General features: G+C 39.2%; 1 pseudogene across 1 annotated transcript in view; it reads right to left on the reverse strand.

Moving 5' to 3' along the window:
* Window positions 1–6,125: 6,125 nt before the first annotated feature.
* Window positions 6,126–18,326, reverse strand: part of LOC103111538 (small ribosomal subunit protein uS5-like) — a 60,631-nt pseudogene continuing 48,430 nt past the window's right edge. The window contains exon 3 of the transcript XR_009552610.1: window positions 6,126–6,778. The product of XR_009552610.1 is annotated as a small ribosomal subunit protein uS5-like (transcript). The remainder of the gene's footprint in view (window positions 6,779–18,326) is intronic.

The raw sequence follows: 18,326 nt of genomic DNA on the forward strand, positions 1-18,326 counted from the left end.
TTTGTTTACTCTGTAGGGAAGAGGAGGTGCAAGGAGAGCAGAGGAGGAACAGTGGAATTCATGGTGTGCAGAGCCAGACAGTAGACCCTCCACCACACCCTCCATCTTCTGCAGCCTGGCTGCCTTGCTAACATGGATCTCAGGGTGGAAAGGACTTTGCTATCTGCCTCTGATAAAGCCATGTCTGAAAAGGGCGATTCAAACATGGTCATAAGTGCAATTTTGTGGTTCAAGGTTTGCTGACAGAAAATGTGTTTGTTTTGTTTGGGGCTTAGAGATTTTGCACTCCTAGCTCTCTACTCACCCCCGCCCCCGCCCCCGGCCCAGCTTCAGGGAGACTTCTGTCCCAAGTGACTCAGCAGGCTCTCCCAGTCAAATCCAGCCTAAACAATGTCCACTTGGCTAAGGGTTGGGGTGTTCTCCCATTGCTCAGGGACCTGGCAGCACTGAAAGGAACAGCCAAGGCCCCCCTCCCTCTTTGGTGAGGAGCGGCACACGGAACACAGCAGTACGCAGGCCAGACTTCTCAAGCTGCAGTCACAAAGACTCCACCCAAGATCTTCAACACACACTGGCCCTCCTACGAAAGGAGACGATGAGAAATTTGAGAAGCAGTGCTGGCTGGGCTACATGCTTTCCCTGAGGACGCCGCTAATCGCAAACAGGGCCCAGTGATTTCAGTCACCAGGTTCCCTTCATCCTCCCAGTGACGCAGGTTCAGCCAAGGCGGGGTGGGTGAAGCAGTTGGAAAGCCCACACAGCAGCACCCGCAGTGTTTGGGTGGGGTGGCAGGTGAGTCCCCAGTTGGAAAGAAACCAAGAATCCTGGATGGCAAGCAGTCACATCTAAGAAGAACTGTTCTTTGCTTCAACACACACACGTATCTTTATACTTGCCATCCACAGGACTCAATAGCCTTTTGAAGCTAAATTGGAAGGACTGAGCTAGTTGGAAAGAGGTTGATAATTCGGTATGGAAGGTGATGAATCCTTCAGAAGAGGTGTACCTGGTCTTTCTCTTATGTCTTCAAGTTCAAGAAACACTTTACTCCTTCCCATGAAGAGTGTGTTCTTTGTTTGGGATACCTTTCTTCACTCTGAACTCAACAACAACAAAAATAGTAAATGATATGTGATGATAATAATTATTATTATTACAACAAGGTTATCGCTCAGTGTCTGAAGTATTCCACAATCCCATAACCATTTTTTAAATTATCTTTATTTATTTATTGGCTAGAGATAGCAAGAAATCAAGAGGGAAGGGGGTTATAGAGAAGGGTAGAGAAAGAGCGACACTTGCAGTACTGCTTCACCACTCGCAAAGCTTTCCTCCTGCAGGTGGGGACTGTGGCTCAAACCTGGGTCCTTTCTCATTGTGTGCTTATTTGTGCTCAGCCACTTGGCCCTACCATTTCTTTAGATGGAAACAGAGAGACAGAGAGAGTCAAAGAGACTAGACCACCAAATCTTCCTTCAGTGTACTGGAGGCTGGGCTCTAATCTCGGTATGGCACATGGCAAGGCAGCTCACTGCTTAAGTGAGCTGTTTCACTAGCTCCCTGTGCATGTATATATATCTTTTTTTAAATATTTATTTATTTATTCCCTTTTGTTGCCCTAGTTGTTTTATTGTTGTAGTTATTATTGTTGAATAGGACAGAGAGAAATGGAGAGAAGAGGGGAAAACAGAGAGGGGAGAGAAAGATATACACTTGCAGACCTGCTTCACCGCCTGTGAAGCGACTCCCATGTAGGTGGGGAGCTGGGGGCTCAAACTGGGATCCTTATGTCAGTACTTGCACTTTGCGCCATGTGTGCTTAACCATCTACGCTACTGCCTGACCCTGTATATATTTCTTTTTTTTAAATATTTATTTTATTTATTCCCTTTTGTTGCCCTTGTTGTTTTATTGTTGTAGTTATTATTGTTGTTGTTGTTGTTGGATAGGACAGAGAGAAATGGAGAGAGGAGGGGAAGACAGAGAGGAGGAGAGAAAGACAGACACCTGCAGACCTGCTTCACCGCCTGTCAAGCGACTCCCCTGCAGGTGGGGAGCCGGGGTTCGAACCGGGATCCTTATGTCGGTCCTTGTGCTTTGCGCCACCTGCGCTTAACCCGCTGCGCTACAGCCCGACTCCCTATATATTTCTTTTTATAGTGAAAGACAGAAGTAAAAAGGAAGAGAGAATGATATGACAGAATCACTGCAGTACTACTCCACTGCACATGAAGTTCCCCTGCTGCAGGAGATCAGCTGCATGAGGTGCTCAGGACTCAAATCTAGGTCCCCTCACACATCTGTGTGCTGTGAACTCTACTGAGTGAGAAATCTCCATTATCCTACCTGATGCAATTTCTGATACAGAATGAGAAATATATATATATATATATATATATATATATATATATATTAAAAGAACATATATATATGTTCTTTTAAAAAACTTTTTATTTACTTATTTTGATAGAACAGAAAGAAGTTGAGAGGGGAGGGAGAAAGAGAGAGACAGAGGGACACAGAGACATCTGTGGCCCTACTTTCCTTCTGCACGTGGGGACTGAGGGCTTGAACATGGCTGCTCCTTATGCACTTAACTAGGTGCCCCACTGCCTGACTCCTCAGAATTGGAACTTCGTGCTTGAGAACTTTATCCACTGAACCACCTCCTAGACTGCAGCCCACCTCTTCTTTATTTTTTAATAATTTATTATCTTCATTTATTTGATAGGGACAGGCAGATATTGAGAGGGAAGGGACAGATAGAAAAGAAAAGGGATAAAGAGACACCTGAAGACCTGATTCACCACTTGTGATGCTTTGCCCCCTGCAGGTGGCGACTGGGGACTTGAACCTGGTTCTTGGACATTGTAACCATGTGTATTCATCCAAGCATGTCACCACCTGAACCCGATAATTTTATTTATATTCTGTAAATATACATTAAGTAAATATGTAAGAGTTGCTGAGGGAGGCACACCCTCAAGTAAATCCTAGTAAGTCACACCTTCTCTACTAGAATTTCTTCCTCTAAGTTCAGGTAGAGCCTATAACTTGCACCTGACCAATAGTGGAACATGTCAACATTGATGGGGGCCACCTCATAGTTAGGTTTTAATATATTATAACAGTAATGAGGTATTATCTCTGGTGATTATTCTGTAACATGTCAAGTGTTCAAATCTGGGCATTTAGATCACTTAAATATTTGTCATCTATTTTTCTATCAAAAAGAGAATGGGGAGGAGGGTAGATAGCATAATGGTTACGCAAACATACTCTGATGTCTGAGGCCCCAAAGTCCCAGGTTCAATCCCCCACACCACCATAAGCCAGAGCTGAACAGTGCTCTGGTAAAAAAAAAAAAAAAAAAAGAAGAAGAAGAAAAAAGAAAGAAAGAAAGAAAGTAAAGAAAAAAATTAAAGAGAACGATGAGTGAGATCACCTTTTGGTTATGTATATCTCCATTTATTGCTATCGGTTTTCATGTCTTGAGGCTATGTCATTAGTTGTGTAATATTTGGAATTATTTGAAAGTATTCTGTCCCATTATTTTTCTGGTTATTTTGGGCATATCTGTATTAGATTCTCTATAGTATAGCAGTATTCTTCTCAATATATATTTCCTTATAGTTTTCACCTTAACACACAATTCTGTCCAATATCTTTCAAAATATTTCCAAAGGCTTCTTTCCTTTCTCTCACACTCACCATGGCCCTGTTCTACTTTGAATTATATCTACCTACTGTCTTGAACCCCTCTACTTCTATATGTGCTTTAGTAACACACACACACACACACACACACACACGCGGTGCATGCGTGCACACGAAATAGCACCTAACTACCTCAGGTGTTCTCCAAATTCTCTTCCTTCTCTATGATGAAAAAAAAAATCCCTGGTCATACAAGTCTCAGATCCCAGCAGAACTGGGGTTCAGAACCCTCTGGTTATCTTCCCCTAACATTTTCCCTTCTAGGATTATGGATCAAAATACCTTTTGGGGTGCAGAATGAAAGAGCTCTAGCTTTTGTAATTGCTTTTCCACTGGACAAGGACATGGGTCAGTCAATCCATACCCCTAGCCTGAAAAAAAAAATTAATATTATCAGTCTGTGCTAGTAGCTGCATTTTTCCTTTAAAATAATTTTTTATTTATTACTGGATAGATACAGAGAGAAATTGAGAGGAGCAAGAGTTAGAAAGGGAGAGAGACAGAAAAACACCTGAAGCCCTGCTTTACCACTTGTGAAACTTTCCCCCTGCAGTTAGGGACCAGGGGCTTGAAACTGAGTCCTTGCATACTGTAATGTGTGTGTTTAACCACATGCACCACAATCTGACCCCATGGCCACATTTTCCTTCTAGTCTACTCTTTTTTTTTTTTGGCTTTTAAATTAGGTGTAAACCTTCACAAATTCTGCATTCAAGTGAGGATGTCCAATCAACTCATAAGAAGTCATTGGTTCAAGATTTACTTTCCTATCCTGATTGGATATCAAAAACTAGTTATCTCCATGTTCCTAACTTCTGAAGAAGATTTAACAGTTGTCTCTCTGCTTCAAACTTGGATTTCAGTCTTGCTTTTTTTCCCCCTTGATTATTTTTCTTTTAGATGTAAACAGAGGAGAGAGTGAGAAAGAGGGGGGGGAGGGAGAGGGAGAGGGAGAGAACATAGCACTAAACCTTTCTTCAGTTTGATAGGATATGGGTATGAACTTGGGTGGCACATGTGGCAAAGCAGCACACTATTCAAATGAGCTATTTCATTGAACCTAGTATTGCCTACTCTAATCTCTAAGGACATATTTCACATTTTTATGAGCTTAGTGGTCCATTTAAGAGGAGTATCTGTTCTAATTTACACATCACTTAGAGGATTTTTTATAAGGAAGTATTTTCAAATAATCTTACGGAGCTTACTTCTCTAACTGTAAGTTGAGTATTTCCTTGTCCATGCAGTTTTACTTATATAGAGCTTTTGAAATTCATATCATAAAGATGTAAAACCCTGTCATTTTCTCTTGTCCTAATCAGAATGGGGCCACCCTGACAGCACCTTAAGTTCTTACCATAATTTTTGGTCTCTAATGAACTCCATCCTGTTCGGCCTGTTCTCTGCCAGGCTAAAGACTAACTTGGAAGAGTCTTGGGAGCCCATTCTAGCTGCCGGCCATATTTTCTAAATGCCTTGTATAGGTATGTATTTAGTAGGTAAAGTCCTTGTGCATTGTAATATGTGCGCTTAGCCAGGTATACCACCACCAGTCCACAAAAGTCACTAATGTCTTTTCCCCTCTGGTTTCTTACCTAATGGTACAGAATCACATTTGTGGTAAAAACTGCTAAAATCTGGCATAATTCAGTTCTCAGCACAATGTGCCAATCAACTTACAAACACCGAGGAATTGTTTAATCTGCAGAGGATATGATGAGTTCATCCTAGATTTAGCTATGTGAATAAAGAATCCTGAGCAATACTACTTGTCAAAGCCTATAAACCATTTTCGTTTGGAACTACTTATCCTGTATTTTCAGTTTCTCACTTGTCAGAACAGAACCTGTAAGTGTGTGTGTGTGTGTGTGTGTGTGTGTGTGTGTGTGTGTGTGTATAGAGAGAGAGAGAGAGAGAGAGCCAAAATCTCTTTGGCAAAATGTTCCATTCAGAGGAGTAAAGAATTTTAATCCTTGAAAGAAAAGATCATTTTATCTACTTTCATTAATTTTCAGACAAGAGATTCTCAAAAAGAAAGAAAGAAAGAAAGAAAGAAAGAAAGAAAAGAAGAAGAAAGTGACTTTGCTAATAGCTCCTAGGTAGTTAGAAAGCAGCATGACCTTACTTCAGACTATTTCCACTTATCACCTCTTCAGTTGCATAGGAAATATCAGTTTCTCGAGTCTTTTTCTAGTCTGTATTTCCATGCTCTGGTGTGTTTTTCAGCCCTGTTCCCAGATCTGTGTCCTATGTTTATACCTTAAGTTACCAATGACTGAAAGAGCATCTATCATATGCCAGTCATATGTGTGATTTGTGCTTCATTTTTGTTCAAGGGATGGAATTGTTTATAGTATTGATACTTTCTAGGAAAGTAGTTATACTGCTTTTTGTTTATAATTTATACCTTCTTTTTTTCTTTTTTTTGACCAGTAATCACTTTTATTTCTCCTGTACAAAAACTTATGTCGTGGCCACAGCTGGAGCCTGGGTCCTCTGCACGGAGACTCTGGTGTGGGTCTTCACAAGGTGGTCGGTGAATTCCTGGTAAGGAGACTTGGTGAACACTGTCTCTTTCCAGAGATCGGGGGTGAGATAGCTGTAGGTTTTGGAAATGGCGTCAAAGGTGGCCTTGGCGAAGTTGCCCAGCGTGGCGCTGCAGCCCCTGACCGAGGGGTAGCAGTCGTCAATGCCAGCCATCATCAGCAGCTTCTTCGGGACGGGGGCTGACCCAATGCCAGTGCCCCTGGGGGCAGGGATGAGGCGCACCAGGACAGACCCTCAGCGGCCTGTGACCTTGCAGGGCACGGTGTGAGGCTTGCCGATCTTGTTCCCCCAGTAGCCCCGGCGCACAGGGACGATGGACAGCTTGGCCAGGATGATGGCCCCTCGGATGGCAGTGGCCACCTCCTTGGAGCACTTGACTCCCAGGCCAACGTACCCGTTGTAGTCCCCAATGGCCACAAATGCCTTGAACCTGGTCCGCTGCCCGGCTCGGTTCTGCTTCTGCACAGGCATCATCTTCAGCACCTCGTCCTTGAGGGATACCTTCTTATCAACTCTGTTTCATCGGTTCGTTTGTGGGTTTGAATTCTCCCACAAATTCAACACAGTTTTCTTAGTACTTATTGTTTGTTTGTTTTGGATAGTGATAGAGATAATTTAAGAAGGAATGGGGAAACAGGGAGCACTTGCTTCAGTGTTCATAGTACATCTCTGTCCACCCCATCCCACCCCACAGGTGGGGACCAGGGGCTTGAAATCAGGATCCTTGCACATGATAATGTACGGGCTCTACCAAGTATGCCACTGTTCAGCCCCTCCCTTAATGTTTATGTAATACTATATAAAACACAGGATTTTTTTTTTTTTTTTTTTTGACAGGAAGAAGACCAAGATCTTCCTCCTAAACCTGCTTGGATTTTCTAAAGTACTCTAAAGACTTGAAGTAGTTCCAGAAAAGAGATAAAGTAGGTTTTACACCTAGGAAAAATCAGAAATATCACCTCACTGGACCAGAACTACTAAGGAATACTTGAGTTTGACAGGCTCACTTGAAGTGACTATGACTAAAATAAGCATCACCTTACACATCTATGCCAGGAGCAGTTTGAATTTGATTAAGCAGTCAAACGCCACCACGGTCATTTTGGTAACCTGCATTAGCAGATGGCTCTCTCTGTGTGACTGTCCTACCACATTTAAAAAAAATATATTCCCATATTTTTTTTTTCTTAGTAAAAAATTATAACTACTTTTAATATTTTAATCATTTACTTTCTTAGGTAAATTGTACATTATATCTTGCCTATTTATTTTTATTTCTTTAATATTATATCAGTGACTTCCCTGGGATGCATTGGATCGACCTTCTCGTGGTACATCCCGTGAGTACCCATTCATTGGAGAAACTGATGATCCTTCCTAGCCGACTTAATCCACATGGATCCCAGTCACTTTCAAAGCCAGCAACAAGCAGCTCCTGCAGCTTTCAACCTGACGCTGTTGACTGGCTACGGAAGAAGGGCAAACTCTAGAAGAAGAAGAAGTGACTTCCCTGGTCCATAATCCTCCCATCTCTCTAATAAAAATGTATTCTTAAAATTGTACCTCAGAAGCTCAGTTTTGAAAGCAGGCATTTTTTTTAATTTTATAAACTCTGAAAACATATTAATTGAGAAGAAAGTCAAATATTTGCACTAAGATTCAGGAGTTTGTTCATTCAAAAACTATGTAGCTAATGCCCACCACATTTTGACCTCTGATTTCTATTCCACTGGGACTCATTCGCAGTTGTGGTCTAACGAGGTATATTTCCAAACACCATCAACCCCCTCTCTTACTGTTTATATAATAACATAAAAGCACAGGAGTTTTTGACAAGAAGACATCCAAGACCTTTCTCCTAAAACTACCTGGATTTGCTAAAGAGCTCTGTGCTCCATATTTTCACCTGTAGTCACCAAGCACTAAGGTACTGTATTAGGTATGGGATCCTGTTTTGTGTATGTATTTGCTGAAGTTAGGTTGTGGGACTTTACTCCAAGAGCATTCATTATTCAGTATTAAAGTTATTTGAAAGGGGATTGACTTTTTTTTGAAACTTTTTTTTTCTTTATTGGGGGATTAATGGTTTTCAGTCAATAGTAAAATACAGTAGTTTGTATATGTGTACAATTTCTCAGTTTTCCACATAACAATTCAACCCCCACTAGGACCTCCTTTTTTCTCCCCTTGTTATCTGAAAAAGTAGGCTAGGAGTTGTGAAGTAACGGAAGGAAGGAAAGAAGGAAGGAAGGAAAGAAAGGAGGAAGCAAAGATGGATGGATAGAAGGGAGGGAGGGAGGGAGGAAGGAAAGGAAGAAGGAAGGAAGGAAGGAAGGAAGGAAGGAAGGAAGGAAGGGAGGAAGGAAGGATGGAAGGATAGGAGAAAGGGAGGAAAGAAAGGAGGAAGGAAAGATGGATGGATAGAAGGGAGGGAGGAAGGAAAGGGAGAAGGAAGGAAGAAAGAAAGGAGGGAGGAAGGAAAGGAAAAAGGAAGGAAGGAAGGAGGAAGGAAAGGAAAAAGGAAGGAAGGAAGGAAGGAAGGAAAGGAGGTAGGGAGGGAAGAAGGGAAGGAGGAAGCAAGGAATAGAGGAAGGAAGAAAGGGAGGAAGGAAAGGAGGGAGGAAGAAAGGAAGGGAGGGAAGAAATTAAAGGAAAGGAAAGGAAAGAAAAAGAGGAAGAAAAGAAGGAAGGCAGGGAGGAAGGAAGAGGGGGAGTAAGGAAAGGAAAGAAGAAAGAAAGAAGAAAGGAAGGGAGGGGAAGGGTGGAGGAAGGAAGGAAGGAAGGAAGGAAGGAAGGAAGGAAGGAAGGGAGGGAGGAAGGAAGGAAGAAAAGAAGAAGGGGGAAGGCAAGAAGGAAAGAAAAGGAGGAAGGAAGGGAGGGGGAGGGAGGGACAAATTTTGGCACTACTGATGTCTAAGTATTTATCCATGATTTTATAGTAAGGAAATACAACCTGATATCACTCTCTTCCCCTCACAGAGATAGAAGTTACAGGAAGAAGGAGACAATTCTATCATTCCTAATGCCTCCTCCTAAGAGTTAAAGTGTAAGCTTACTGACTACCCATGCACATTAGTGGGGTCCTCAGATATGGAGCTAGTATGATAATTAATTTGATGCATTGACTTGTTTGATCCTAGCATGTTCAGATATTTGGTTTGATATTTTCTCAGTGTTTCTTCCTTCCATATATGTATATAGAGAGAGTGAAGAGAAATAATACTTACTGTTTTTTTCTCTGAAGCACTAATACTTCCTCCATAATAGAATGGGCATCATTTACATTGGTCGAAGACAAAAGACTGAGGCTCCCCAATCAAAAGGAGTTATATTCTTGTCTACAACACAGAAACCCTGCCTTAGTTTTGAGTCAGCTGACATATCCTATAAACTTCTGACTTACCAATACCTATAAGTGCATAAGCCAAGTCCTTTGTCACTCTCTCAAAGAATAGATACATATATAAATAGTTAGATAACTTGATAGAGATCTAGTTCTATTGATTCTTGATTCTGAAGGAAAAAATTAAAATAGTTTTCACTGCTTATATAAATACAGAAGTCTAAATAATATCATAATATCAACAGTAATGTTTTTTAATTTTTTTGCTTCCAGGGTTATTGTTGGGGCTCGGTGCCTGTACTACAAACCCACTGCTCCTGGAGGCCATTTTCCCCATTTTGTTGCCCTTGTTGTTGCCCTTGTCATTGTTATTATTATTGTTATCATTGCTGCTGTTGTTGTTGGACAGGACAGAGAGAAATCGAGAGAGGAGGGGAAGACAGAGAGGGGAAGAGGAAGACAGGCACCTGCAGTCCTGCTTCACTGCCTTTGAAGCGATCCCCCTGCAAGTGGGGAGCCAGGGGCTTGAACTGTTGAACCGGTATCCTTGAGCTTTGCTCCATGTGCGCTTAGCCCACTGCACTACCACCCCAACCACCGGTTTTTTTGTTTGTTTGTTTGTTTGTGTTTTTTGTTTTTTGAGACAAAGTGTACCTTGAACTGTTCGGCGCCTTTATCACGCCATTAAAAAAAGATACAGTTCACTTACTATTAATCACTATGATGAAATATGTCATGAACTAATTTGTGAATTGCATAAATAGATAATTACCTTGCTTCCTGGGAAGATGACCTTAGGCAGTCACAGTTTAACTCCATCTATGATGATCAAAATTACCATGTACTGACTTTCCTCTATAGGCATCAGAGGTTCTGAAATTACCCAAACCTCTACAGACATACACAGTAAATGTGACAACTAAATTCACCCATTCTTAATTTAATAATAAAAATCTTCTACATATGGCTGACATCAGTGTTCTTGATGATTTTAAATGCAGTAGAGGCAGAATCCTGTCTATCCCAAGGAACCTAAATTCCAAGGAACTCCATTACCCATATTGTCATTTATAATATCTCTTAAAAGTCAAATCCTTTTAAAAAATTATTCTTTTCATGGTATTCTTACAAGAGGAGGTAATAGGTTTGGTTACCAATGTGTCCATGACTCCATTAAGACAGGAGTTAAATTTAATTTTCTTTATCATTCTATCTATGTTATTTAAACGTTGGGTACCGTTAACTGTTACCTAACACAATACCTGCACTTAATAAGGACTCTGTGAACATTATTAAGGTGTGTCAGCTACCCCTATATTATTTTATGCTCATCATTTAATACAATATGGCAATTGAACTTAAAAGATTTTTCCCCCTTTTCCAACTCTGATATTCACTAGTATTTGACAAAATTGCCTGGGTGTTCACTGGTGTACTATAATGACTACAGAGAAAGATAATATTTCTCCCAAAAACACTTGCAATGACATGATCTCCACCTCCTAACACAACCAATCTGTGCCTGTTTCTTGCTCAGTCAGTCGTCTGCCAAAGGAACACCCACTGCTCATCAAGGACTCAATATCTGACCCACAGAGACACTAGATAGCACAGGTCTATAACTTCCTGACTTGTTGTGTCACTATTTCCCTTCTGATCCTTGGAATCTAGTTCTTCTTTGGAGTCCTTAATAGTGTTCCAGAACTAAAGCAAACTATTCCTACACCTTTTGTCTGTGAAATAGCTCTCCTCTTCACCACCAGGAGGCAGTATTGAAACTAAAGAAAGAAAGGTCATTCCAGTGCAGATAGTGAACCTTGACTGAAGCTTGGTTTTACTACAGGGTCTGCGAGGAAGAAAGGAAGAAAGGAAGAAAGGAAGAAAGGAAGAAAGGAAGAAAGGAAGAAAGAAAGAAAGAAAGAAAGAAAGAAAGAAAGAAAGAAAGAAAGAAAGAAAGAAAGAAAGAAAGAAAGAAAGAAAGAAAGAAAGAGAAAGAAAGAAAGAAAGAAAGGAAGGAAGGAAGAAAGAAAGAGAACGAAAGGAAGAAAGGGAGAAGAGAGAGAGAGAAGGAAAGAAAGAAAGAGAGAAAAAAAGGAAGGGAGAAATGAAGGAAGAAAGGAAGGAAGGAAGGAAGGAAGGGAGGGAGGGAGAAAGGAAGGAAGGAGAGAAAGAAAGAAATTTTAGCATATATATTGTTTAAAACAAAGAAATAATTCACAATGCTAAATACACACGCACCTGCTGGAATCCAGTTGTGTTACTGTAAGCCATAGTGCATTTTTCTGAAGTCTAATTTTCACTATTCAAAACAAGTCCTTCTCATTTGCCACTAGTGGCTTCTCTAGTCTTAACTATCCATGGTTCTTCCGGTTTATTGTTGTTGTTGTTTGTTTTTTAAAGATGTAGTCAATAGCTGAAAGGTGGTCTTTCATTTCTTGAGAAAAGTGTTTCTTAAATTAATGATTGGATATTAACTTATTCACTTATAAAATTTCAAGGGTATAGTTTCTCACTTTTTATGCCACTGACGTTTTCATCTCCCCATTCTCTGCCCCCCCCAATAATTCTAAGTTTTAAAGATAGTTTGCTAGTTGGTTTTTTTTGTTTGTTTGTTTTTTGTTTTTTCTTTTTGCAAATTGTATGCTTTTCTCTCCCATATTCCACATATGAGCAAAACCATTTGATGATTGCCTTTCACTTCTTAGTTTACTAAGCATAATCACCTCCAGTTCTATATTATCCAGTATTATTTTTTTAATTGTAATGTAGTACTTCATTGAATGTGAAAATGCTTTCATCTGGGAGCAAGAGGTAAAATTTTGTTTAAAAAATATTTTATTTACTTATTTATTTATTGACTTGAAAGAAAGGGAGTCACAGCAACTCTGGCACATACAAAACTGGGATTTAACTAGGCATAACCCATGCTTGAGTGTCTAACACTGCATCCAGTGTACCAACTCCAAGGGTGCAAGAGTAAGTTCTTAAGAAGGACTTCAATTAGTTCAGGAGGAGTGAAAGTGCATGTTATGTAGTTCTAGGCATATTTTATAGATGCATTGAAATCTCACAGCAGCAGTGTAAAGAGGAAACCTTATTATTTATTTATTTATTTATTTATTTATTTATTTAAGAAAGGAGACATTAACAAAACCATAGAATAAGAGGGGTCCAATTCCGCACAATTCCTATAACCCGATCTCCACATCCCACCCCCTCCCCTGATAGCCTTCCCATTCTCTATCTCTCTTAAGTTGAACTTTACTTAAAGTCAAATCAGTCACTGGGCACCAGGATGAAAACTGGTGCATCTCTGACTCAACAGTCTGTGATATCAAATAGGCACTGTAATGTGAATAGAAACACATGCTCAATAATAGTAATTTTTTACCAACTACTTTTATTATTATTAGCTTACTTGATAGAAGATTTCCTAATCATTCCACCTGGCTGGACATGTCAATATCATTACAGACTTAAACTGATTTTTTCTGGAAAGTAAGGAAGTCCAGAGGAAGGAAATAGGGATGTAAAAGCTCCCTTTCTATAGAGGGAAGGGTTAAGAGAAAAAGACAGAAAACAAATAGCAAATGGTGGGCTACCCCCTGCGAGAGCTCCCTTACACTCTGCAGGTGGGCCGTAATTTGTAATTACTTCTTCATTGGTTTAGACAGTTTCCGGTAACAGTGTAGGTAGGGACTCCAGGAACAAGAGAATGGCAACTGGAGAAAAGAGGAAAAGCTAATTAGCTCTTTACAGAAAATAAACACACAGAACCTTAATATGGGGCAATTGTTCTGCAAATCTTGATTTCAAGAATCTTACAATGTGGAGTCTTGTTTTTAAGAGAAATGCATCATATGGTCTCTTAAAGAGTCTCCTTATTAAAAGCCCAACACGCACACACAAAATAAACAAAGAAAGAAAAACTTCCCACCAACTGTCAAATATGATCAAATATAAACTGAGAACTATGATGAAAATCTTAGACAACATCTTTGGGGAAACTCTATAGCTATGTAGTTACTAACAAGTACTGCCTGCTTAAATAGATGATAAAATACCTCCGCATTGGCAGTGATGTCCCATTTTCATTACACAGTATAGTTATAAAATTAAATAATTACCATACTCCACAAATGTAAAAATTAGGGAAAGATTTGCCTTGTGATAAAATGGTTCCTATGAGACTAAGATGCTTCGCTGTTTAAATTCTGCCAGTATTTGAAAAGGTCTGTGTGCTGGGAATCTTCTGTTTTTGGTTTGCTATTAGCAGTTTAGAAATCAGTCACAATTTAACTGGCCATTTATACTCTTTTCAGTTATGGGGTCAGTGGTGAATGTGCCTTCTAAACCAAGAGCAGAGCCCCACCCTAAGCAAATTTGGCCTTAAAAGTGCACTTTTTTTTTTTCCTCCTTAGCCAAATACTTTAATGTAAACTCTTCTCCCTTTTGGAAAGTGAGATGGAACAAAACTAGATCTGAACATTCTTATTTTTGTCAGGGTTTCTATTTAGTCGATGAATCAATTTAAAAAGAACAGAAAGAGACAGGAAGGAAGGAAAGAAGGAAGGAAGGAAGGAAGGAAGGAAGGAAGGAAGGAAGGAAGGAAGGAAGGGAGGAAGGAAGGAAGGAAAGAAGGAAGGAAGGATAGGAGTGAGGAAGGGAGAGGGTGGGGGAAATGAAGGAGGAGGATAAGGAGAAAAGAAGGAGGTTGAGATCAGAATATATTGACTGAGTACCCTATCAGAAACCAAAGTTATCACAGGAAACAAAGTGATTATCATTGTAGGATGGAGGGGAGGAATGGGGCACAGAACTCTGCTGGTGGATGCTGCAGTATGTAATTATAACCCTTAATTATATAATCTTGTGACTTATAGTTAAATAATCAATAAAAAGTGAATTAAAAGTGACTGGGCAGTGGCCCACTTGGTTGAGTGCACACCTATTACCATGTACAAAAACCCTGGTCGCCACTTGCAGGGAATAAGAGTTGGGGGGAAAAGAGTGAGTGATGAGGCTGCAGAGGTCTTCCTTTCTCCCTACCTTCCCCTCCCCTCTCAATTTCTCTCTGTCCTATTAAATATAAGAAAAGTAAGGACTTCAAAAGGTCACTGTGGAGTTAGGATCCATTTCAGATTGTATTCCTGATAAACTAAGGGTAAAAATCACCACCTGAAAATAAAATACAACCAGGATCTCTCCAGAAACTCACTAAGTCACATCCACCAAGTTGTAGATGCTATCATGGTTTCACCTTGACTTTCCTGGGCAAACCACCTCATCTGTGTGTCCCAGAACCTCACCTCTCCAGAGCCCTAACCCACTAGGGAAAGACATGTACAGGTCTGCCAACACCCAAGTCCAGAAGAGAAACATTTACAAAATCTAGACCTTCCACCTTCTACACCTCTAAAAGAATTTCGGACTATAATCCCAGAGAGAAACAAATGTTAGGGGAAGATGAACAGAAGGCTCTGAACTCCAGTTCCATCAAGACTCAGAGACAGAAGAGGAAAAAAGAAGGGCATTTGGAAGTAGAAATAGGTGTCAGTGTGACTTAGGAAGAGAAGGCAGAACCATGGGAAAAAAAATATGTATATATATATATATATATATATATATATTTACAGCAATAATTGCCAACCTGTATCTGTTACCTTAAGAGAACAGTGGAACACTGAAGTTTCCAGTGGAGGGAATGAATAGGGACACAGAACTCTGGTGGTGGGAATGGAAAGGAAGTATGCCCCTGTTATTTTACAATTTTGCAAATCAAAATTAAATCACTAATAAAAAGGTAAAAACACTGAAAAAATATAATAAAAATATAGCAAATTTTTAAAATAACATAATAAATTTTAAAAATAAAAGCATTACACAGATTATACAATAACAAAGAATGTACTCAAAGTCAGATATATATTCTCACATAAAAACACATGTTTGTGTATGAAGATTAAAAGATGTATGCATACACATAAATCAAAACTCCTCCATAAGTAGACAAACATATGCACCCAAATAACAGGAAGAGCATTTTAGATGAAGAAAGAAGGAAACTTTGTTTGCTTTTCAATTTCAGTATCATTATTAATATACAGAGTTATTTCTGTCACAAGGTTGCATCTCCTTAAGAGTGGTATCAATGAAAACTATTATTTAAAAAATTTTTTTATTGGGGAATTAATGTTTTACATTTGACAGTAAATGCAATAGTTTTCCATATAACAGTATAACCCCCACTAGGTCCTCTGCCATCCTTTTTGGACCTGTATTCTCCCCACCCCACTCACAAACCCCAGAGTCTTTTATTTTGGTGCAATATGCTAATTCCAATTCAGGTTCTAATTGTGTTTTCTCCTCTGATCATGTTTTTCAACTTCTGCCTGAGGGTGAGGTCATCCCATATTCATCCTTCTGTTTCTGACTTATTTCACTTAACATGAAATTTTCAAGGCCCATCCAAGATTGGCTGAAAAACGGTGAAGTCACTTTTTTTTATAGCTGAGTAGTATTCCATTGTGTATATATACCACTACTTGTCCAGCCACTCATCTGTTGTTGGACACCTATTACAAATTGTGCTGCTAGGAACATATGTGTACACAGATCTTTTTGGATGGGTGTGTTGGGTTCCTTAGGATATATACCTAGGAGAGGAATTGCATGATCATAGGGTAGGTCCATTTCTATCCTTTTGAGAGTTCTCCAGACTATTCTCCACACAGGTTGGACCAACTGACATTCCCACCAGCAGTGTAGGAGTTCCTTTGACTCACAACCTCTCCAGCATTTGCTGCTGCTACCTTTTCTGATGTATGGCATTCTTACAGGAATGAAGTGGTATCTCATTGTTGTCTTTATTTGCATTTTTCTGACAATCAAAGACTTGGAGCATTTTTTAATGTGTTCCTTGGCCTTTTGGATCTCTTCTGTGGTGAATATTCTGTCCATGTCCTCTCCCCATTTGTGGATGGGGTTATTTAATGAAAACTATTTTTTAAATATATATTTTATAATAGTTGCTATCTGACCTAAGTTATAGTATATCTTGTCAAAAGGAGATTTTTTTTTTCAAGTTGTTTTACACGTTTGGAAAAGGAAGGGAGATAAATTTTTATTGAGAACAAATCACTTGCTTTTTTACATTATAAAGAGAATTTTCACTTACCTACTTATTTTAGAAGACAGAAGAGGCCAGGGTATTGATCCCTTATATGTGGGGCTAAGGTCTTAACCCAGGGCTCACAATTCCCAGTCCTACTCTCTACCACTGACTGATGTTTTTTTTTCCACTTTTAGTGATATATATTTAGTAATACTTACATAGCACTTATTATGTACCACATACACTATTCCGAGCACACTATAAATATTAACCTGTTTGCCTTTCTAACAGTTCTATAAAAGATAGACTATTTTATCCCTATGGGACAGATGAGGACACAGAACACTAAAGAGGGCAAGTAACTGATGTAATAGTAGTTAAGCTTGGATTTTTGCTGGATGATCTGTGACATTTGTGCTTTTAATTCTCTTTCCTTACAAGGTGAAAATTAATCTCCTTAAAAACATTCACAGGTGAGGAAGGATGCATGCTCTACTTATTTACTTAATTCACGTCAAACAAGAATTAAAACACGGCATATTAGGGCCATAGCACTGACAAAAATACTTCTCTATTGCCTTGATATTAGTTCTTTTTTTTCTATATAACCTCCTTTCAGTTTGTCTACATTCACTGCCTAACATTTCCTAAATATGTGGTAAACAGATCTTTCTGTTTACCAGGTAGGACAGCTGGCTGAAGCACTAAGTGCCTCATCTCCAGTTAAGATTTTAAAAGTACCACCCAAAATGAGCAAACACATCACTTGCCAAGGCTTCCAAAAACGAAAACAAACAAAAGCACTGTATGAGGCACAATGCATCTGTTATAGCAGTGACAAGATGCTAGGTAAAAAAAAAAAAAAGCCTTTCTAGAAAATTAGTCATATGTAAAGCTTTGTTGATATAAAACTTTGTAAATTAATAAATAAGGAAATGACAGATGTTAGCAAAGAAATATGCTGCTAACTTACTAGGAGTAAGGAGATGATTTTTCTATTCATACATACAGGCACTTTGTAGAATTACTGAAAGAGCTTGAAACAAAAATAGTAAAAGTTTGTTTGAGAGTAGTAGTACGTAATTCATGTTAGTCATTGACAATGGGCCATCCCACCACATTTCGGTATTTTCTGTTTGACCTCATCACAAATTCTACTAGCACCACCATTGCTTAAGCCTTAAAGTTTTTATCTTAACTCTCCCTTTATTTGATATTTACACAACTAATAGATTGATCTTTTTAAAACATATTCTTAGAAAGAGAAGTGAGAACATGATTTGTGAGAATGTGAACACACCAAAAGCATTCCTAAAAGAGAAATTCACAGCAAACAACAGATCAGAAAACAAGAAGAAATTCAAATAAATAATCTAACCTAACACCTACATGACCCAAGACCAAAAGAACAGGAGAAACCTAAATTAAGTAGGAGGAGAATAATAAAAATAAGGCAGAAATAATAGCACTGAAACAAAAAAATATTGCAAAGTATCAATTAAAATAAGAGCTTGTTTTTTGTAAAGCTAAACAAAATTGACAACCCTTTATCCCAAGTAACAAGAATGAGAGAGGAAGAGAGAGACAGAGATACAGGAGGGATTA

The sequence above is a fragment of the Erinaceus europaeus genome, chromosome 1 (assembly GCF_950295315.1).
Source record: "Erinaceus europaeus chromosome 1, mEriEur2.1, whole genome shotgun sequence".
NCBI classification, from domain to species: Eukaryota; Metazoa; Chordata; class Mammalia; order Eulipotyphla; family Erinaceidae; genus Erinaceus; species Erinaceus europaeus.